This window comes from Rattus rattus, chromosome 15, assembly GCF_011064425.1.
Source record: "Rattus rattus isolate New Zealand chromosome 15, Rrattus_CSIRO_v1, whole genome shotgun sequence".
NCBI lineage: Eukaryota > Metazoa > Chordata > Mammalia > Rodentia > Muridae > Rattus > Rattus rattus.
The window spans coordinates 56,994,536-57,018,396 of record NC_046168.1 but is presented as its reverse complement, the minus strand read 5'-3'; positions in this window follow the sequence as shown (position 1 = coordinate 57,018,396).

Here is a 23,861-nt window from a genome sequence, read left to right as displayed (position 1 = left end):
CCTGAACTCCCTGCCTGGACTCTGGAATTATTTGCAACTATTTCCTCCTAATTGAAACATCCCCTCTTGGAAGGAAGAGGGAGGCATAAGGCTCAGGAAGTTCATGAAACTTAAGAAGTTCAGAAAGTTACAAGATTCATGAGGTCCCTCCCAAGGTTGTAAACACAGCCCAAAGTTGCTTGGAACAAGAGACTATCCCAGTCAGCCATCTGCTACTAGTCAGGAAGGAAAACCCAAGGATGCAACTTTTGTGAGTATGCACCCATGCTAGGGTGGCTTTTTTGATCCTGCAGCTCTTTTCCTGTTTCTTTACATGAAAATTAGTCATTGGTGATTCTATAAATAACTCCAATAAATCACGGGTTCACTAAACTAGGCTTGAGTAGAATTGTTTATTTGGTCTGTTGTAGAGTGTCTCTGGAGTTGATAGACATTTTTTTTTTGTCTTCCCTAGGAAAAGTCACACAACGCTAACCAGCCAAAGGACATCTGAAACACATTGTGTCCAAAACTGGAACTCTGATTGTCTCCCCAAATTCACTCCTGCCTCCCTCTTTTTAAACCTAGTAAATGACCAACTATCTTTCCAGTCACTGACTTAACAATTAGAATCAACTTGACTTCTTTTGCTTATCCCATATCTAATAAACCCCAGAAACTCAACGCGATGGTTACTTTTGGCTGTCAACTTGACAAAACCTAGACTCAGCTGGGAAGAGTTCTTACAGCTCTCCCTCCTTCGGCATGGCCTTTCACATCCTGGGCATGTTCCCCCATTGGGTCTCTGATCTCGGAGATGATGCTAATAGGGTTCACTCTCTCAGGACTATGCTCGGTACGTCTTTGTGTAGGTCTGTCTTTCTGAGGCTTCCTGGCCACCAGCCTTAAAGTGAAACCCCCTACCTTGCCGTTACCTCGCTTTCCACTCTCCCCTTGCTCTCATAACGCTTACCATCAGCTGACACATTCTGCATCTTGACCGTGTATTTGTTCACAACCTGCTTCTCCCACTAAGGACTTCTGTTTATTTTGATCACTGCCATATCCCTAAAGCCAAGGTGTATCTATTAAATGAACACACGGTAAACTCCTAAAGTACCTAATTTTTTTTTCGGAGTCAGGTAAGAAAGAAAATCACCCAAATTCTTCTCGCCGAGCCAGAATCACACCGATATCAAATCTGACAAAGACTGAAAAACAAAAGAGAAAAAGAAGAAAACTACAAACCGACCTGATTTTAAATAAGTTACATAAAATATTAGCAAACAAAGCTTAATAGCACGTGAAAGGGAGAAAAACATTATCAAGTAATTCCTAGATTCAGTCTAGAAGTGAAATGAGCATAGATCAATACGAGGAAACCTATGAATATCACATTTGTACGTCGACAGAAGACAAACTTTTTTTTTTCAGTAAGTCATTGAGAAGAATCAGAAATAAGACGTTGAATGAGTTAGCAGCAGAGCCCCAGCATGCATAAGGGGCTGCTTTGAATTCCAGTTACTGCCCCTCCTCATCCAAAATCAGCAGGGTGGTGCGTGGTGATGCGTGCCTATAATCTCAGCCTCCAGAAACAGGGAGAAAAGGACGCCAAGCTAAAGCCAGTCTGGGGCTAGAGAGAGCGCTCAATGGCTAAGAACCTGGCTACTCTTGCAAACGTTCAATGTCCAGCACCTGCATGCGTTTCAGGACCCCCTGGGACCCCAGTTCCAAGGAGGCGGATGTCTACTGGGTTCCTCAGGCACCAAGAATGCATATGGTCCATGGCCATCCATAACACACAAGACAACCATACACATAAAATAAAAGGGTTTTTTTTTTTTGATGTTTAAAGAAAATCAGTAATAAGAATGATTGCTAATCTCAACACGTGGGAGGCAAAGAGGCAAATGGGTCTCTGTGAGATCGAGACCAGGTTGGTCTATGTGATGAGTTCCAGGACAGCTACGGCTCCATGGAGAGACCCCATTTCTGCAAACAACACAATAAAAACAAATGATTGCATAGTTAATATATAAAAGGTCTACCACAGTCTCACCAGCAAACCATTAGCAAAGGCTGGCCTAGAAATCCCAGCTATGGTTTCTCCTCCTCTTCCATCTCTTGCGCAGGAAGTGACTCAGAAGGGAGAGCTCCTGAAAGTCACGGCACTTTTTTTTGCTGGAGGGTACTCGCTGTCCAAATATTTCACTGTATCACATAAACTATGAACTCACACAAAAGCACTTGTTTAGCTGAAGCATCGCTCTACATAAATTCACACACCATAAAACACAACGTAAAAGAAAAAATTACAAACGTAGATGATAAAACAGTCGTCCACGCACGACTGGCTAAGATTCGCTTTTTCCATTACCGTTTCTTTGTTAATTGTTTATGTGTCTTTTTATATATATATACTCTTCTGCGAGCCAGCCAATGGCAGAAATCTCAAAAGCTCGAAGAAAAAAATAAAGGCTTTTCTGTGAGCCGAAATCGGTTCAGAGAGTGATAGAATTCAAGCCTGCGGTTCAGCGAGGAGTAGAGTAGCAGTGCTGAGCCTGTTTCCGGTGGTGTTACAGCCTCGTACCTTTGGAGGAGCTGATGAGGGATATACGGAGCTCACTACATAAACAGAACACGAACAGCTTTCGTAACTTCGCTGTGAGGCAGAAATCAGAAACTTAGCACGGTGGAACACACTAATCTCAGCACTCTGGAGGCAGAAGCCAGGAACCAAAAACTCAGCCTTTAACACGGGCGTTCTCTCACAAATCAGAAGTACACAGAGGCCGGGGGACGTACCTCGTTGGCAGAATACTTGCCTAGTATGTGTGAGGCCTGGCTTCAGTTCCCAGCCTCACAACCAAAAGAAAGGCTTTGTTCCTGCTTGAAGCTCACCAAAGGCAACGGTGTGAACTCAGCAGAGACCTGAGACGAACCGAGTGAGCCCATACAACCAAGTAAGGTATCCTCCTGCCCCTGCAGCCCACCCCCACTCCAGGCCCCCTTGGAACCTGGCCTGTGTGAATTCAGAGTTTTTCACCCATTCACTCCCCTAGGAAGAGACCCCATGGAAGACACATTTGAAAGCCAGTTGCCCACCCCATTGTCTTGACGAATGTGGCAAAACCCCATTCACGTATGTCACCTCCTCTTTGAATCCCAACTTCCAGGAACAGATTGACGAGAATTCTGCATATCTGTTAGAAGCAGGATAGAAAGACAAGGGACGCTAGAGGGACACATAAAGGGAAACCATCCCCCCCACCCCCAGGATCTAATCTGTGCCTGGCTGATTCAAAGTCAAGAAACGTTAACCCAATTGATAAAGCCATAATTGTCCACAGAGATAAGGCTTGTTTTTAAAAGAAACTAGAGTCAGGCTTGGTGGAGCATGCCTTTGATATCAGGACTTGGGAGGCACAGACGGAGAAGAAGCTAGAAGCGTCTCCTAGCTGCCTGGAAGACACTCTTTCTGGCTGCCTGTGGTCTGTGGTTTATGAAACAGGTTCCAGGCCAGACAAGGCTACATAGGGAAGCTGTGTATTATTGAAGGAGGAGGAGGAAGAGAAGGAGGAGGAGGAGGAGGAGGAGGAAAGAGGAGGAGGAGGAGGAGGAGAAGGAGGACAAGGAAGGAGGAGAAAGGAGGAGAAGGGAGGAGGAGGAAGAGGAGGAGGAGGGGGAGGAGGAGGAGGGGGGGGAGAGGGGGAGGAGGAGGAGGAGGAGGAGGAAGAAGGAGGTGGGGGGGGAGGAAGGGGGAGGAGGTGGAGGAGGAGGAAGGGGGAGGAGGAGGAGGAGGAGGAGGAGGAGGAGGAAGAGGAGAAAGAGGAGGAGGAAGAGGAGAAAAAGGAGGAGGAGGAGGAGGAAGAGAAGAAGGAAAAGAAGAAGGAGGAGAAAGAGGAAGAAGAAAGGAGGAGAAAGAAGAAGAAAGGAGAGGAGGAGGAAGATGAAGAGGAGGAAAGGAGGAGGAGGATAGGAGGAATAGAAGGAATAGGAGGAGGAGAAAAAGGAGGAAGAGGAGGAAGAAAGGAGGAGGAGAAGCAGAAGGAGAAGGAGGAGGAGGAGGAGGAAAAAGAGGAGGAGGAGGAGGAGAAAGGAGGAAGAAGCAGACTGTACTTACTTGGCCTGGAGTTTTACTGAGTTCACACTCCTCTCTCATCCTCAAATCTAAAGAGCACACCTCATACAACCACCTAACAGGGCTGGAGTGGAGAGATGGCTTAGGTTCAGAGCTCTGGCTGCTCTTCCAGAGGCCCAAGTTTGATTCCCAGCAACCACATGGCACTCAACGATTATCTGCCACTCCAGACCCAGGATGTACGAGGCCCTCTTCTGGTCTCCACCAGACAAGTGATGCACAGACAGACACGCAGGCGAAAACTCATACACATACAATTTTTAAAATGTAAGAATCCTTTTAATTGGGGTTGGGGATTTAGCTCAGTGGTAGAGCGCTTGCCTAGGAAGCGCAAGGCCCTGGGTTCGGTCCCCAGCTCCGAAAAAAAGAACCAAAAAAAAAAAAAAAAAGAATCCTTTTAATTGCAAAAAAAAGTATTAATTTTCACTTATAAAAGGAAATTCCTTCAGATTAGGAAAGTTAGTAAAACAAGTCATATGGTTTGTTTTTTTTTTTTAAACTCAGTTTTTATTTATTTACGTATCATTGTTGTTAGAGACAGAGTCTCTCAAAGTAATCCTGTCTGTCTGGGAACTCTCTATATAGACCAGGCTAGCCTAGAACCCCCGGAGAGCTTCCTGTATCTGTGTCCTGAGCACTGAGGTTAAAGGTGACACCACACCTGGCTTTTTCACTCGATTTTTAAACCTTACTTGATTTTTTAAAAGATTTATCTAACCCTTAAACCTTGGTATAAAGGACACACTTTGAACAATGGAACTTTAAGAAAAAATAATCTATCATAATCATTATAAAGACACCTAAGGACAACTGCCCCCTGACACCCCTGCACACACGCTTAGATGGTTGAGGTGGTGGAGGAAGCAAAGGAGAAGGAAATGGCGGGGGTGATCCAGGTGGAGGTGGTGGTGAAGGAGGCAGAGGTGTGGAGGGGGTGATGGACACGCTGGCGGTGGGTTGATAATAGAGATGGTGGAGGTGGCGGAGACCATGGTAGCGATGGTGGTAGAGGTAGAGGTGAATGGAATAGCGGAGGCGGAGGCAGCGGAGGTAGAGGTAGGGATGGCGGAGGCGGAGGTAGGGATGGCGGAGGTAGGGATGGCGGAAGTGGAGGCAGCAGAGGTAGGGATGGCGGAAGTGGAGGCAGCAGAGGTAGGGATGGCGGAGGCAGAGGCAGCAGAGGTAGGGGCGGAGGCGGAGGTAAGGATGGCGGAGGCGATGTTGCTGAGCTGCATCTTCTGCTTCTCTCCTTCCCCCTTTTCTTCTTCTTTGAAACAGGGTTTCCATACAGCCCCTGCTAGTCTAGAACTCACATCTGGCTAGCGCTGGCCTTTTTCTGGGTGTGCCTCTTTCTCCAGACTTCTGTTCTTAAAGCTACTGGATGTCTGCTTCTTTGTATTCAATAAGCCTACTGATCTAACATCACCCTGACTCATGTGAGGATCCACTTCACCAGAGGGGAGGTCCCTAATTTGGGAGACTCTCCAGGTGACAGGGCTGGGCTGGCTCTACCTGCACACTGACACCCCCATATAGAGTGAAGACACTTGATAATTCAAAGGAGCCCACTCACTCAAAGCTTGTGGTGGTTTGAATATCCTTAGCCCAGGGAGTGGCACTACTGGAGGTGTGGGTTTGTTGGAGTACAGAGTGGCCTTGTTGGAGGAAGTGAGTCACTTTGGGGATGGGCTTTGAAACCCTTCTCCTAGCTGCCCGGAAGTCACTCTTCCTGCTGCCTTCAGATGAAGATGTAGAACTCTCAGCTCCTTCTCCAGCACGGTGTCTGCCTGGAGGCTGCCAGGCTTCCTGCCATGATGATAATGGACTGAACTTCTGAAACTATAAGCCGGCCCCAATTAAACATTTGCCTTTTAAAGAGTTGCCTTGGTCACAGTGTCTCTTCCCAACAACGGAAACCCTAAGACAGAAGTGGACTGTGAGTATCAGGGAGCACGGCCCAACAGTTCTCTGCAAGACCAACGCGCTGACTTTTCCAGTTGTTGAAAGTGTTACTCCTAACGGCTCAGAGCAAGCCTGGAGTTGCTCTTCGCTTAAAAGAATAAAACACTCACTCAGTTACACACATCTGTACACTTATGTATACACACAAGCACATGTATAGGCTCTATCACAGGATGTCTGCAATGGCACATAGACCACTCAGCCGTTGGGAGCTGGAAGTCACAGCATTCCAGACATAGTGAGGGACAAGTATTGCATGGTAAAACAAAATAATGGGGAGTAGCATAGAGACTAGGCAGGCCAACCATGGAGACAGGCACCTGTAATCAATCCCAGCACTTGAGCGGCAGAGGATGACAGACTGCAGCAACTCAGATGCCCTCCTGGTCTCCACAGTATGTTCCAGGCTAGCCAGAGCTCAGGACATTGCTTTGTCTCCAAACACAAATAAATAATAAATAAATAAATAAATAAATAAATAAATAAATAATCTATCAGGTATGTCTTAAACGTGCAAGTTACAGATGAGTATATATGATGTTTAAATTTGTGTCTAGATAACAAAGAAAAGGGCTAGAGGGATGGCTCAGCAGTCAAGAGCACCAACGAGGGGCTGGAGAGATGACTCAGTGGTTGTGCTTCCATAGGATCCTGGTTCAATTCCCAGCACCCACACAGCAGCTCACAACTATCTCTAACTCCAGTTTCAGGGGATCTGATGCCCTCTTCTGTACTGCATGCACACCCTTCACAGACATACATGAAGACAAAACACCCATACACATAAAATAAAATTAATCAATTAATCCAAAGAAAAAGAGCACCAACTGCTCTTCCATAGGACAACCCCGCCCCCCCCCAATTAATTCCCAGCACCCACACGACAGCTAACGACCGTCTATAACTCCAGCTTCTGGGCCTCTGTGAGCAGCACACACACATACAGTCAGACATGCATGCAAAACACATGAAATAAAAAATAATCTTAAAGAAAAAGCAAAGACTGAGAGAGATGGCTCAGTGGTTAAGAGAACTGGCTGCTCTTCCAGAGGTCCTGAGTTCAATCCCAGCAACCACATGGTGGCTCACAACAGTCTATAAAGGGATCCGATGCCCTCTTCTGGCCTACGTGTGTACATGCAGCAGAGCACTCGTACATTATTAAATGAATAAAGTAAATTTTTAAAAATGTCTTAAAAAAGAAAGAAAATACATATCCGCCTTTGTAAACTTATGGGACATTTTTTAGCAGCTTAGAGGAAGCTGGAAACAATGGCACCTCTAAGGGAAGGCATTTGGGTGACTAGGAAAAGAATGGAAATAGATCTTGTTTTAGCTTTTATGATTTCATTGGTTTTTTAAAACTTCTGAAATAATGAAGGTATATCCTCGTTCAAAAGTAGATGAAAGGAAAATACAATAAAATAAATGTTGTGAGAGCTTTTGGTTCGGAGACCACAGCAGTGGATGGTGCTCATGAAAGCACTTTGCTATAAAAATAGAGCCTACTGCTCTTCCAAAGGTCCTGAGTTCAAATCCCAGTAACCACATGGTGGCTCACAACCATCTGTAATGAGATCGGATGCCCGAGATCAGATGCCCTCTTCTGGTGTGTCTGAAGACAGCTTATATATATATTTGAGCCTTCTAGATGTGACAAGGCAAGTGAGGGACAGGGAAAATGACAAGAGGGTCAGCATAGGCAGAGAAGTCTTCACTGAACTGATCCAGCCTCACAAGCAGACATCTGATCCAAGCCCAATGCTGACAGAGGCCTGTGGGAAGCCCAGAATTCCCAACACTGCCATCAGGAATTAACCTGGCTGATCAGACTCTCAACTCAGCCTTTGACCCAGTGAAACGACCTTGTAGTCACCAGTGAGAAGCACAGGAGTGGGTATCAGGCAGAAGTCTAGACCATGAGTCTAAAACAGCAAGCTGTGAGCCTAAAAGAAAAAAAAAGAAGAGGTCTGGGGATGCTGGGCACCTAGCAGCCCAAGCAGGAGGCCATGATTCTCTCCATTGGAGAAGCAAATCATCAGAGAAAGTAGCATCAGAAAATGGCGGCCAAGAGCCATGACTTTCTGGCTTAAGTTTCCTCTCCTACCTTAAGCCCAGGTTCTGTGAGGCCTAGCCCCAGCAGGATTTCTCATGTGGATACCTGGCTAAGTGTCTGAAGCAACCCCTTACCTTAGCATGGCTTTCAGCAAATTAGCCTTCTTGAGCCATGTGACTGATCCACCCAACTGGAGGGACTCACTCATGACAGATTTGCACAGGGTCTCACTGTGTAGCCTTCACTGTCCCGGACCTCCATATGTAGACCAGCTGGATGGGAATTCACAGAGATCCTCCTGCCTCTGCCTTTACTGGGCGTCAACTATACCACCACACCTTGTTCAACTGGATTAACTCTTAACAAAGGAGACAATGGCGTGTCCACCCAGAGGTGGCTCCCATTCTTTTGGCCAGGAGGGAAATCGCTTTCCTTCAGGGGGCCTCTGCTGCAACTGCAACACTGACAGAAAGCCTGATCTCTCTAGCATGAGACAGTTTCCTGCCTCAGAGAAACCAACAGCCTCTCCCCACTGGTCCAGGTGCCTCACAGGCTTACTTCCAGCTGCCCTTCAAAGGCCACCCCTTCAGTGATGCCCTTCCTGCAAATTACACCCAACTTGTGATCCCGCGGTCACCTCTCATCTCTGACACAACACTTGCATCCTGTCATAGAATTAGCATTCAGTTCACATGATTCGGCCTGATGGAGTGCGAGTATGATGTCTCTGTGTCACCGCGCTGCTCATTTAATATCAGCTATTGGAGCGTTGGTGGGAATTGCATTTAGAGTGAGAGGGAGGATAGAAGGAATGACTTCTTATTATTGTACACAAATCATGGCGACTTCATTAAATGATGTCTACCTCCTCCTTGTGGAGCTCCCAGCAAGGCTAGCCTGCTGAGTCAAGTGCAGCTTGGGAACACTGTGACTAGCAGACGTTCCTTGGTAGCTGTAGGCTAGTCACATGGTGAACTTGAGCTGCAGGGACAGTTTTCTCTGCTGTGGGCAGAAACTCCTTGTAAGCCTTTCCCCCTGAGGAGCTCCAGGCCCCCAGACTTCCCTAATGGTCCTAACCCAGCACCTGTGGTAGAGTGGCCAAGCCCCACCCCACAGAATAAAATCACCAATCCCGGAGCTTGCCACTAATTTCTCCAATCCAAGGCCACTCTGGAAAGCTCCTGCCTCAAATTTAAAAAAAAAAAAATCCTTTATGAACCCCGTGTTCTGCCCAGGTCTCCACTGCCTCTCTCCCAAGTAGAGGCAGCTGCCCTTCTAGGTTTTCCCCTCCGGATAAATCTCTTTTGCGAGGCTTGTTGAGCCATGTGACTTTGTGGCATTTCTTGGCTATTCCCAACTACCAGAATAGCTTTCCCCTCAGAGCTGTTCCATGTACAGTGGAAATAGATAACGACTAGGAAAGGTTAGTGCTAGATACCTGTAATCTCAGCACTTCGGAAGTTGAGGCAGGAGGATCATGAGTTCCAGACCAGCCTGGGCTATGTAAACCTTTCTACAAAATGAGGAGGACAGGAGGAGGACAGGAGGAGAAAGAGGAGAAAGAGGAGAAAGAGGAGGAGGAGGAGGAGGAGGAGGAGGAGGAGGAGGAGGAGGAGGGGAGGAGGGGAGCAGGGAGGATGGAGAGCAGGAGAGGGAGGGGAGGAGGAGGAGGAGGAGGGGAGGAGGAGGAGGAAGAAGAAGAAGAAGAAGAAGAAGAAGAAGAAGAAGAAGAAGAAGAAGAGGAAGAAGAAGAAGAAGAAGAAGAAGAAGAAGAAGAAGAAGAAGAAGAAGAAGAAGAAGAAGAAGAAGAAGAGTCAAGAGGAGAAGGAAGAAGAACAGAAAACAGACTGGAAAAAGAAAGAACTCCTAAGTCCCAAACATATTCTTCCTTGTTCTCACTCGTCAGCAACCAGCCTTCTCTCTGTGACAGGATCGATCGCACCAGCTGCAGTCCGTGCCAAATGGCACTTTCATCCTCAATCCAATGAAACTGTATTGCTTCCCACAGACTTCCTATCTTGGAAACCAAGACTTCCAAGCCAACAGAGCCCAAAGTTGCCGGAACTGCAGGCCAAAATTCTGTGAACAAGTTAGGTGCCGTGATTCATGGGGCCTCTTCTACATCCGCCCCTTGGTTCTGAGGCAGGTTAGACACTGCTTGGGAAAAGCACCACCAAATTTTTTGATCGCTGGCTCAAAGCTTGTACCATACCCTGCAAACAGAGGCCTCAGTGTTTCAGGCGGCTGTTCTCAGTTGGCACCAGATCTGAGTCTTTATTTTCCCCCACCCGGGGTTCACAATAGGAACAGTGAGTTATGGGGATCCTTTTCTGTTGCCACTTTTTCCCACTGGGAAATCATTCCGTGGGCAGAAATCATCTTATACAGGTGACATTACAGTGTATAAAGTGTTTCCTCAAGCCACAGGTGCTGGTGGTGTCCACAGTGGGAAAGGAAAATTTATACGGGTACACACCTGAGCCTCCAGCACTCAGGAAGCAGAGGCAGATGGATTAAAAATTTGAGGCTATCCTGGACTATATAGGTAGATCCTGCCCCTCACTAAAATGAAGGAAGGAAAAAGGAAGAGAGGAAAAGAGAGAGGAAGGTTGGTAGATAGGAAGGAAAGAAGGAAAGGAGGGAGGGAGGGAGGGAGAGAGGGAGGGAGGGAGGGAGGGAGGGAGGAAGGAAGGAAGGAAGGAAGGAAGGAAGGAAGGGGGAAGTCAGTCCACATTCAGAGTACTCTCTATCTCTATTGAAACAAATGTGGTCCCTTCATAATAATGGGATCCAATGTCATCAACCTCCACCATCTGGCCAGCTGGCCCCCCACTCCACACTAGGAAAACTGCTAAGGAGGACTCTGCAGTGGTCTCTGCAACCGCCAGGCTGGGTTCTCAATAAAGTAGCACCTACTCTCACCTTGTTGATCAAAAGACTGCCGAGACCTTCCCAGAAGCCTGAACACCCACTTGAAAGGGCTGGACCTCCCACTGTGAGACCTGAGGAGCAGGAAGTCCGGCCTACTCATTCTGAGCTCCAGGTAGCCCCTCTGCTGATACATCATAGCGAGGCCCCTAACCTCCTCTCGTCCTACCGCTCCCAGCTGGAAACTACCCACTGTGGTCTGCATCTCTGGATTCTTTTTTTTTTTTTTTTTTTTTTTTTTTTTTTCGAGCTGGGGACCGAACCCAGGGCCTCGCCCTCGCTAGGGCAAGCGCCTACCGCTGAGCTAAATCCCCAACCCTGCATCTCTGGATTCTTTAAATGGTTTATTTAATCCATTATTTATTCTCTTGTTTGTAATTTGTTGAATGATTTAGTAAATCGTTTATCATTTATGTTAATGCGTGCTTTCATTCGTTCAGCCAATTGGAATCGAGAAGCGGTAGGGAGGAAGAAGGAGTCCACCTATGAGATGCCTTCATTTCTCTTCCAGGCAGCTTCCCCACGGAGGCAAAGGCTCCACCATAGGGTCGCTTGCTGTCATCTTCCCTCATTTACCTCTGACCTGAGCCCGTTAAGGGCTCCCCTCAATAGCTCGTCCCTAAGTTACCTGGTCAGCTCCTGCACCCACCATTGAGTACCTTGGCCCATCCATCACCTGCCTAGCCAAGCCCGAGCGCTCAATTCCCTCTCTCTCACACACAGTGGTTTCCCTTGTGCTGGCTAATCATTGACTATGACACATCCCTTTATTGATGTTTGCCTTTTGAAGGCATGTCTGCAAATCTTCACTGCACCCCTACTGTGACCCGGAAAAAAATCCTATTTCACACTCATACTTCAAGTCTCAGCTGGCTGTACCTTAGTGCTACCACTAGCATTTGCCTGGTGTGACAAGCCCCTGGGTTCAGTCCCCCACACAGGAAAAAATCCTCTTCCTTTTAAAGACTTAAGGAGACAAGAGGTAGTTCACTGTAGGTAGTTAAGGACTGGATGCATAGGAACCCACAAGCTACTAATGCAGTAAGCGTGACTCCCTCCCCAAAATATGTCAGTAACCCTTCTTGCATGCCAAGGGGGTGTGCATAAAGAATGTGTACTCCTTACCCTAGGTGCACTCAAAAGCAACCAATCCCGATAAAGACTACCCCTGTCTCCATCCAACTCCCACCTTTAGACCCATAAAAGCCCATGAGAGAGGACAAAGCTGCATTGTTCCTCCTTTGGAGCCCCTCCCACTCTGGAGGTTTGGTTTTATTGTTGTTAACAAATCGATAATTCCCTCTGCTTGCTTTATCCCTTAGTGTGTGAGACAAGGAATACAGAAACCATTGGCTCACAATGGCTTTAGTGGCCATTGATTTCTGGTGCCCTAGCACCCCAAGTTAAGCTCATCGAGGTCAAGAAGGCTCTGTTGCTCTCAAAGAACCTGTCATTATCCGGGGCCAGGTGGTGGAGGTGATTACATCGGACGCCTTCATTGTGAAGGGACCACATTTGTCTCAATAGAGATAGTGCTCTGAATGGGGCCTGACTTTCTCCTCTGAATGTTATCTCCCATCTATCTGGCCTCACCTCCTCCCTGCCTTCAATCCACAGAACTGCCTCCAGCTGCCCTGACATTTAATTCTGTCATCTAGTCAACAGAGGTTTGTTTTTTGTTTTGTTTTGTTTTTTTTCCTGTGCCTGTCATGACTTGGACTTTGTGGATGGCGAGAAGTAAATTGGGGGCAGAGGAAATGACTCAAGTAAAACTTCTTAACCACACAAGCCTGACGACCTGAAATCAACCCTAGAACCCAGGTTTCCACACCTAATACAGTGGCCTGGATATGTAATCCCAGAATTCCTATGGAGAGATGGAAGGCAGAGACAGGACCATCAGTGCAAAGTGTGTGGTCAGCTCTCCTGGAGGATGCAGTGGGAGGGAGGGAGGAGGAAGAGGGAGGGAGGGAGAGGGAGAGAGAGAGAGAGAGAGAGAGAGAGAGAGAGAGAGAGAGAGAGAGAGAGAGACCCTGCTTTAGAAACAAGGTAGGGGGCTGGAGACATGGCTCAGAGGTTAAGAGCACTGACTGCTCTTCCAGAGGACCTGAGTTCAATTCCCAGCAACCACATGGTGGCTCACAACCATCTGTAATGGGATCCGATGCCCTCTTCTGGTGTGTCTGAAGACAGCATGTGTACTCAAATAAATAAAAATAATAATAAAAATAAACCATTAAAAAAAAAAGAAACAAGGTAGAGGGAGGGAACCAACTCCAGACCTCTGCTTTGACCTCTACACACAAGTACACTGTGGCACAAGTGCCAAGGGACACACACACACACACACACACATATAATTTAAAAAACAAACAAACAAACAAACACACACACACACACAATAAAAAAAAAAAAAAACTAAACTGCTAGGTGTGTCAGTGCACATCTTTAACCCCAGCACTGGGGAGATAGAAACAGCTAGATCTCTGTGAGTTCCCTGGGAGTCAGAGCTACACAGTGAGACCCTGTCCTAAAATTAATTAATTCTGTATTAATTAATTAAAAAACTAAACTTTATTTGTGCATTTCCATGTGTATGCATCTGACACATGATAGATACTCAGTGAATATTGTAGAATGGATTGCATAATATTGATCTTCTCTACATCGAGCCAAGCCAGGGGAGCTTTAAGTGGAGCCTCATCATCTCATGGATGCAGAGTTAAAACTGGGAAAGATGGACGTTCCTGGACATGGGCAGTGGAGATGGGCGGTGGAGACGGCCACATAACAGTATGAGTGTGCCTAATAGCACTGAACGGAACTCTGAGGACTGTCAAGGCCAGACACAAATCTCAACACTAAAGAGGCTGAAGGTGCCTGAGAGTTTGTGCCCAGCCTGGGAGACAAGACGAGTTCCAAGCTACAGAGTGAGATCTGGTTAAAGATGTCTCAGCAGGCAAAAGTGCTTGCAGCTCAAGACTGAAGGCTGAGTTCACTCCCCAGAACTCCCACGGTGGAGAGAAGCAACTCCCCAAAGTTGCGCTCTAACTTCCACATATGTCTCACACACACAATAACAATACATTCAAAAACTTTAATAGTTACAGAAACATACTGACAAGTCATCTTATTCTCAACTATGAAACCAAGTCCTCATTGCGCACCTTCAGTCGTGCTTTGAGATCACACCTGTAGGTTTTCACCGTTGCCTTGTTTACAATAGTAACAAAAGGCATGAGAGGGCCTGGATTGGGTAGCTCAGTGGGGTAGAGATCTCAAGGCCTCCCCAGCCCATGTGGGGCCTGGAAGAGAACAGACTCGGCGGGCTGCATGTTGATCCTCAAATCTCCACAGCCCATGTGGTGGGAAGAGACCAGACACATGTTGTCACACACACACACACAACACACACACACACACACACACACACACACACACACACACACACACACACACACACAGGAGACAAAAACAACTTAAGATGCTTAACATAGGGTTAGGAGGAGAGACAATGTAAACGTCTAGTTAGGAAACTACTAAATTGCACATTTCCTAATATGAAATCCAGTATACCATTGCTGCAGGGCATGGGGACAGAGAATCAATGAGTGATATAGCAACAATGAACAGCATAGCTGAGCATATAAATCTCAGAAATGCTCATGCAAAGCTAAGGCTGCACACCATAGCTATGGCAGGATACCACTTAGCAGGTCATTAACAAAACAAAACAAAAAAAGCACCTATTGCTACATTGTATATCTAGCAAAGTATAAAAACAGGAAACTTTAGATGAGGGGTTAGACTTAAGGAGGGGGAGGTAGGGGAGTTGAATCTCTGGCTTCAGTTGTAATTTTAAGAGTTCCCAAGAAAATGTCATGCATTTGTCATATGAAGTAAAGCACTTGTATAGTTAGTCAGTTAGATTTTTCAGTATTATTTCTTATTGGTTTTGTTATTTGTTTGTCTTCTTGAGATAGGACAGCCCGGGTAACTCTTAAAAACTGTATGTAGTCAAGGTTGACCTTGAACTTGTGATCCTTCTGTGACACTGCTCAAATGCTGAGATTATAGTTGTGCTCTCCCAGACCCAGCTTTTATGTTGATGGGGTTCTAACCCCCAGTTCCGTGTCTGGACTACATCCTAGCCACATTTTTCTGTCATCTTGAAATATTTTATAATGTAAAATCATAAAATTACACTGATGAAACAAGCATGTATACTGTGATACACTATATTCTCTCTGCCTCACCACCTGAAAGCCCAGGCCTTTGTCCGCTTCCTAAAGCATTAACCAGAGATGGGAGATGTGAATAAAAAAACTATTTTAACAGAATGATTTGGGCAACAAGACCTGTTCAGACATGTGGACGTGTGTACAACAACCAAACAGCTAGCTATAGAATACTAAATTTAAAGATCCAAAGTGCTAGATCACTGAGAAGGCTCAGTGGCTAAGAGCACTGACTGTTTTCCCAGAGGTCCTGAGTTCAAATCTCAGCAACTACATGGTGGCTCACAATCATCTGTAATGAGATCCAATACCCTCTTCTGGTGTGTCTGAAGACAGCTACAGTGTACTTTTATATAATAAATAAATCTTTTTAAAAAAATATCCAAAGTGCCTGTAGGAGGAAGGCCTTAGGATAGAAATAGAATTTTTTAAAAAAAGAAGCAAGTAGGTCATTCATGACTTAAATGTAAAATAGCCCCACTGATGACAGCCATCAAAAGCAAGATGCCTGTCCCAAGCAGTAACTCTGTGAGAAGAGTGGAGAGGAACACTGTTTTTTCTTAGCCCAGCTGGAGTTGGGGGTTTGGGGAGTAGTTAAAAGGGGAAACCAAGGTCACTGTGCAGCTGACAGAGGCCAAGAAGAAACAGGGAGGGAGGAGGCAGGAAGTCCCCTGCCCAAAAGTACCTGCAACACACAGTCCTGAAACTCCACCATGGCCTCTAGTGTGTGGAATTCCTAACAGCTAGAGCCTCACAACCTTCCCCCTGCAGAACCCTCTTCCACAGCCACCCCACCCCTGCCCACATCAAGCCTCACTCAAACACTGTAATGCCAGAAAGCCCTCTCACAGTCTTCGTGGCAGCTGACCACATTGCAGGACCACTGCAGTTTTAAGAACATGGGTTCCGGGAGCCATTTGTAATGGGCTCTGATGCCCTCTTCTGGTGTGTCTGAAAACAGTCACAGTGTGCTCACATACATAAAATAAAAAATTTTTTTTTAAAAAGTTGCTAAAAAAAAAAGAGCGCTCTGTGTGTGTGTGTGTGTGTGTGTGTGTGTGTGTGTGTGTGTGTTATGTGTTATATACCAAAGTATTAACATTCTGAAGGTTGGAATTTTGTATTTACTTATATTTGTTGGTTGGTTGGTTGGTTGATAGTTTTGAGGTTTCATCTTGTAACTCTGACCTGACTCTTGCTGCATAGACCAGGCTAGCCTCAAACCTGGCATCAAATCTCTCTGCCTTCTGCCTCTCTGCCTCTCTGCCTCTCTACCTCTCTGCCTCTCTCTCTCTCTCTCTCTGCCTCACCCTCTACCTCACTGCCTCTGCCTCTGCCTCCTCTCTCTCTCTGTCTCTCTCCGCCTCTCTGCCCTGTCCTCTCTCTGCCTTCTCTGCCTCTCTCCCTCTCTCCCCCTCTGCCCCTCTGCCTCTGCCAACGCTAAGATAGCAGGTGTGAGGCACCAGGTCAGCCTCTCTTCCTCTTTTGCCTCTCTGTATTTTCTATAATAAAAAGGCTTTCTTGTGGCAAATTGGGAAGAAATAGAATCACACACTGCTGACACTCTAGGGAGGGAGCTCAGGGTGTAGCTCAGTGGAGGGGCAGCTCTGCAAGGCCCTAAGCTCAATTCCAGAAGTAAACAACAAAAGGTGAGCTGAGAGATAACGTTCTTTGTCATGGTGGTAAAATAGTCCGTCTCCTAGCTTTTTGATTTCTTCCTTCCTTCCTTCCTTCCTTCCTTCCTTCCTTCCTTCCTTCCTTCCTTCCTTCCTTTCTTTTGACAGACTCTCTCTATGCAGCAGCCTTAGTCTGGAACACTGTGCGTCCTTGATCTTTCCAATGCTGATATTAAAGGTGTGCACCAGCGTGCACTAGTCTTTGTCCTGTTGCATCTAGCTTCAAGAGAGAAGTAGGTTCAGGAAGACAAAGTACTCCTGCCTTCCCATGTGCTCCGTACTATACACAAATGTAACAGCTGAATGACACCTGTTATGTCAACACCATGCACAGATGTAACAGTTGAATAACACTTGTTATGTCAGCACCATGCACAGATGTAACAGCTGAATAACACCTGTTTTGTCAGCATTATACACAGATGTAACAGCTGAATGACACCTGTTATGTGCTCAGCACCATGCACAGCTGTAAGGAGCTGAAGCCTGTTCTCAGTTCAGATCCTAAGCAGAGAAACCAGTTTCCTCTTAGGAAAGAGGCACTCGGCTGTCACATTGTAACCAGCCCTAGGCAGAGATACAATGATTTCAGTGCCAGTTCAGCCAGTTCGGGTGAGTAGAGGGATATTCTAAGCTGAGCCCTGCAGGAGAGAAAAATAATCGTAGCACCTAATATTTAGGAAGCTCTTTGAGAAACCCTTTCCTAAGGGCTAGAAATGTATCCTTTGATTAGTGGAATGCATGAAGGTCCTGAATTTGTTCCTCAATATTCCCTAGACACAGAAACAGCTTCCCCAAGGACCATCTTACTTAACTCTTAGCCTAGAATGTTTTCTACCTTGCCCTAACCAAACACATCATGCATTCAAAATATTGCACCTGCCTCTCCAGGGAGGAAGCCAGGAATATTAGGACCACAGGCAGCAAAACAGGGTTAGGCCACAGAATCTCCACTGCTTCTTCCAGTGCCTGCTACCATGTCCTTTGTCACAGTGCCCAGGCACTTGGACTCCAGAGCTCATTTCCCGGGCCTGAAGATGGCCCCACCGTCGCCATCTATCACAGCCTCCTACAGGACCTGCCACAGAGCGATGCAGATGTCAGCTTGCTGGCTGACAGGATTTGCAGCCTAAAAATCCCTCTGCTGAGCATGGGGATTGTGAGGCCTGTCTGCCTACAATTTATTCTCGGTGGCCACTTTGACGGCAGCCAAGTGCCAGGAGAAATTTGAATCTGAATGCTGCACCATCTGAAGTTCCACTAGGAAAGTGGATGGGCTCTCTTCAACAAAGAGCCCGCCTCCCTGGATTTGAACAACCACATTTGGGGTAGAATAAAGACACTCAGGCAGACACTGGCCAATTCAATGGAGCCTCAGGAAACCAGAGGGAGATTAACTTCTTACAGGGAGTTTAAGGCTGCAGAGAGGCAGACAATCCCCACAGAAGGGTCAGATGAAGGCGGAGTGACAAGAAGGGTTAGAGAGAGCTTAAAAGAGGACAGAGTACATCTCTCGGGGTGCATTTGGTGAGTTAGGGTGTATGTGATAAAAGAGTTATTTCAATATTTTGTTTTGTTTTTGAGACAGGATCTCACTGTGTAGCTCTGGCTGGTCTGGAATTCCTTATGTAGACCAGGCTGGCCTCGAATTCACAGAGATCCATGTTTCTGCCTCCTAAGTGCTGGGGTTAAAGGTGTATGCCACCATCCCCTGATCGGTGACAAGCACATAAGCGTATCTGCCAAAGTTACGTTTGCAATAACATCACATAGGCAACAACTTCCAGGTGCCCCACTGCCCAGCTACCTACATACCAACCACATGGCTACAGAAAAGAACCAGGTGGGTCGATATGGGCCAGGAAGTTGAAAGTCACCTTCAGCTGCATTGGTAGTTCAAGGCCATCCTGTGCTATATGAAATATGTCTTTAAAAAAATAAAGCATAGGGGGGCTGAAGAGATGGCTCAGTGATTAAGAACAGAGACCCAGACTGGCTTCCGAGCATCCATATAATAGCTCAACTGTAACTCCAGTTCCAGGGGATGTGATACCCTCTGCCCATTTATTATATCCACCAGAGAGAGATAACATAGAGAGAATGATGTAATGTATGTGTAAATGTATTTTCTATTCATATAAAATGCATGCTCTGTAATGTGCGAACTCTTCACACACATTCTGCCTGCCCTGTTTCTGTGGAGAACCCCATGGAGTATGCCAGAGCCTGAGAACATTTCTGACCTGAGATTTGGGCAAATACAGAAAGAAGAAGGCTTTTGCTCTCTTCTGAGAGATGTGTGGTTCCTGAGAGCCACTGACCTGGGGGATGAACACCAAAACCTCATTCCAGAGGGAATACTCATCAGGGAAGAAGGGAGGTCCAAGCTCAGCACTAGCACAAGTCTACCCTCATTTCCTCGGATGCTTGAAAACTCCGACAGCTGGTAGGTGCATTCTGATGCCCTGGGCCTTCCTGTCGAACTTTCTCTTCTCTCCCCTCTCCTGTTCCAAGTCTTTTCTCTTCCACATCTTCTTCGTGAACAAAGAAACACTAAAAATGAAAGCCCGTGGACAGTCCTGCTCCACACTGGGTTGGATCCTACTTGCCGAGATCAGTGATTATTGGTGGTAACACGCAGGCCAGCAAATTCAGCTGAGCTAAAAACAGGTATCCAATTACTTTGTTTCAAAGACACAACTAAAAAGTCCTACCATTTTCCTCAGCTTTCCTAGTTTGGCTGTGCGATGGCTGTTCTCAGTTGTCAACTTGACTACATCTGGAACGAATTACAACCCAGAAATGGAGGGCCCACCTGTGATGCAGATCCTGAGGTTGGAAGACAACACAGGCTTTTGACCCAGATCTTGAGGCATAGTGGCCATGAGAAGCTTAGGCTCAGGCAAGATAGTACATGCCTTTCACCCCAGGAGATTGAGGCAAGCAGATCTCTAAGTTCAAGGCCAGCCTGGGACACAACAAGTTCCAGATCCAGGTGTGGTGGTATGCACCTTGAATCTGGGCCACTCCTTCTGCTGAAGGCCTACATAAGGACAATGGGGAAAGGAAGGGTTCGTTCTTCTTTGCCTGCTAGCACTTACTTGCCAACACATCTGTTGGAGCCTGCTCCCTCAGGACTCCAGCTTATTCAGAAGTCCAGAAGAGACACCTATCCTCATGGGACTGAGAAACTACTGGATTCTTGGACTTCCCATCCACAGCTGCCATTGTTGAGTTAGGTGGACTGCAGCCTGTAAGTCATTCCAACACGTTCCCTTAATACATAGAGACATTCCATAAGTTCTGTGACTCTAGAGAACCCTGACTAATACAGGCTGTGTAACCCCAGGCAGGACACCGTTGCACATGCCTGTGATTCCAGCACTTGAGAGGCAAAGGCAGGAACATCTGTCAGTTCAGGGCCAGCCTAATAGAGCTCTACAGCTGAAAGGAGTGAACTGGACTGAGACAGGCTGACTCCATGACTGGCTGCTAACTAGCAGTTAGCCAAGCTTGAGGCCAAGAGGTTAAGAGCTACCCTCCTTGGCATGAGCAAGAACAGTTAGTCTGAATCATAGCATCACCAAGTCCCCCAGGGATAGAACCCACCAATCAAGATACAGACCCCCTCCCCCTCCCTACTGTTCCTCTTTCTGGCTTTAAAACTGAATCAGCAAATTCAGTCGGGGTCCTTCCATCCCAGTGGAATTGGACCTCTGCCTGCAGAAATAAGCACTCCTTGCTTTTGCATACTATATGAGTCTGGGTCTATTCTTCAGAGACCCTAACACAGTAAGACTCAGTCTCCAAAAGGCAAAAACGACAAAACCAGGTGGTTCCAGTCAAGACAGAAAACGACACGCATTTTCTTTCCTTTCCCTTCCGGTTTCATGATACACTGAATTATTCGCATCAATTCTGTTATTCATTCTTCTTTCCACTGCGAAAGAAATAAAACGGCCCCACACCTAAGGTTCATGCATTGGGTGACTCCTTTAAATAAGTCTCCTCAGCCATCCACGTCGGTAGGGCTCTTACCTTGAAACCCAGAAAACCCAAAGTCAACCCCTGGAAGTCATGTAGAGGTGAAAGGAGAGAACTGGCTCCCTTGTGTGCACTATGGCACACACGCGCCCAGACACGTGCATATGTAACGTAATGTACGGTGTACATACTACTGCTTGTAACAAACACTTTCTTTGTGGATGGGTGCATGCCCTGCGTGTGTGTACCACATGGTGCCTGGTGCCCTGGAGGCCAGAAGAGAAATCACATCCCTTAGAATGGAGTAGACAGCCATGAGCTGCCATATCAGTATTGGAAACGAAACCTGGGTCCTCTGGAAAAGCACTCAGTGCTCTTCCTAACTGCTGAGCCATCTCTCCATCCCCAATAAAAATAAATAAATAAGATAAAATCTCTTTTCATGAATCCCAGCTGCAATTAAGTGGTCATTCCAGGGCTGGAGAGATGGCTCAGCGGTTAAGAGCATTGACTGCTCTTCCAGAGGTCCTGAGTTCTATTCCCAGCAACCACATGGTGGCTCACAACCATCTGTAATGGGATCTGATGCCCTCTTCTGGTGTGTCTGAAGACGGTGACAGTGTACTCATATACATAAAATAAATGAATAAATCTTTAGAGAGAGAGAGAGAGAGAAAAGAAAAACATTTTTTAAAAAAGTGGTCATTCCATCAAGATAAACTGAGTCCAGCTATGGTTAAGGTATTAGCCTACTTTCTGAAAGGATTCAAAAGAGCTGAAGGAGGCAAGGCCAAGAAAAGAGGCTAAGACACAGCACACAGAGATTAGAAGCAGGCAAAGCAGAGTAGGCTCGGGTGTGGGGTCTGAGGAGAGCAGCTCTGTCAGGCACTGACATAGCTCAGAAGGCTGTGGGCTGGACAAGAGTGAGAGAAAGGTGTTGAAAAGGACTTCTGCTTTAATTCTGTGATGTGCTTTAATCCTTCCGGTTCAGTTTGAGAGACTACTCAGCATGCCTGTGCCAGAATGGTGAGGTAGAGGGGGCTTCCCAAGCCTGTTTGCTACCTGAGTGACACGGGCAAGAATGTCTAGCAAAAAAAACCTCCGAAACATAGAGGAAGGGTCAACAAACCAAGCCGGCTGAAATAACGGAAGGAAAGCCGTGAGAACTGGAGCCCATTCCTGCTTCCCTGGGGTTGAGCTCTCTCTCTTGTTTTCTTCACATCCCACCTCTGCCTGAGAAGTATAACCAAGCATCAGCTGAACCAGGCTTCAAAGGGGTCAGCGAGGGGTTGGGGATTTAGCTCAGTGGTAGAGCGCTTACCTAGCAAGCGCAAGGCCCTGGGTTCGGTCCCCAGCTCCGGAAAAAAAAAAAAGGGGGTCAGCGTTGACCTTCACACCCTTAGCCCCTGTCAGAACTCAGCAGCAAACCCAGTTGGCAGGAGAGAGGGGCTGCTACCTACAGCTGAGGTTCAGGCTGTAATGCTAAACTCCGCACCTGAAGGTCTAGTGTTGTGCAAACCTTGTTCCTTGATTTAAAACTATCGGATAAATAAAATTGGCTCCCAGACAGTTACTGGAGGGATTAGAGGTAGGTGGGCTTGGAGTTTGGAGTTACCTGTTTGGGGGGTGGAGAAGAGAGGAGAGAGGAGCTGAGGAGGAGAAGGAGGAAGAATGAGAGGTGAAGAGAAAGCTGCCATGGGGGGAGATGGACCATGAGCACATGGCCAGGAGAAACAGCAAGTGTCTTGGGTACACCGCTGGGGAGGTAGCCAAGCCTGCGGTTAGAAGAGTAGATTTGGGGTCCCCCTTCTCAGTAATCGTCAAAGCCCAATGGAAGAGCCACACTGAGTCCCGTTTATTTGAAAGCCAGTTGTGGACAAGCTTAGATCGGTTCTACTACAAGCTACTTCTTTCTGACTGACTTCACATCAGAAACTTTAGACTGAAGCAGCATAGCAATGCCGGCCAGCCAAATACATAGAGAGCCTTGTCTTGTAAACAAAGTTATGCCTGGCGCCCCAGAATGTGGTTTGACACAAACTGAGCAACAGATAAAAGAATTGCCAGCAAGACAAGGAGTTTGTTCTGAGGCCATAAGCGGTGGGGCGAGGTATCCACTCAGTTCATTGGTCTGAAGCTTCCAGATGAATGTGGCCCGATCGTGGGGTGACCAGCTGGATACATTGTGCCCGGAGGGGTTGCAACCCCAGCTGAAGGGAGCAGAAGAAAAGCGAGTGTGCCCTGCCAAAAGATATGACTCGGCGGCCTCTACTTTCCCTCCCTGATAAAATCGTGGGCCTTCACAAGGCACTTGGACAGCTCTGCTGGCACTGAGAACTTTACCTCAGTAGATGCTCAGTCGAGGAGGGGCGGGTCTGCGGAGCCTCTCTAGAGAAGCCATGGCCCTTCATAGGTTCTGTGTGAATTGTTTGTCCAGCCCAAGCCGGAAGCAGGGAGGGATGGGAGCCCCTCTGCAGCTTCCTTTGACGTTTTTTACTCAGGCCAGGAACCCAGCCATGAAATGGTACGACCCACATTTATGGTGAGTCTTCTCGTCACGACTAAACTAATCCAGAAAGCCACAGACGGGTTGGGGATTTAGCTCAGTGGTAGAGCGCTTGCCTAGGGAAGCGCAAGGCCCCTGTTGGTCCCCAGCTCCGGAAAAAAAAAAAAAAAAAAGAACAGAAAGCCACAGACATGTTCAGAGGTGAAATCCAAACCCATATTCATTCAGTGTAACGGGACAGTGAATGCCCGATGGGCCTTGCCCAGATCCCTTCGGTGTGCTCGCTTTGGCGAGTCACTAAGCCCTGGCCTTCATGTCACTCACACCACAAGGCTGGGACAGCCGACCACAGAGGCACCGTGGCTGACAGACTAAGATGCCCCTCTGATAG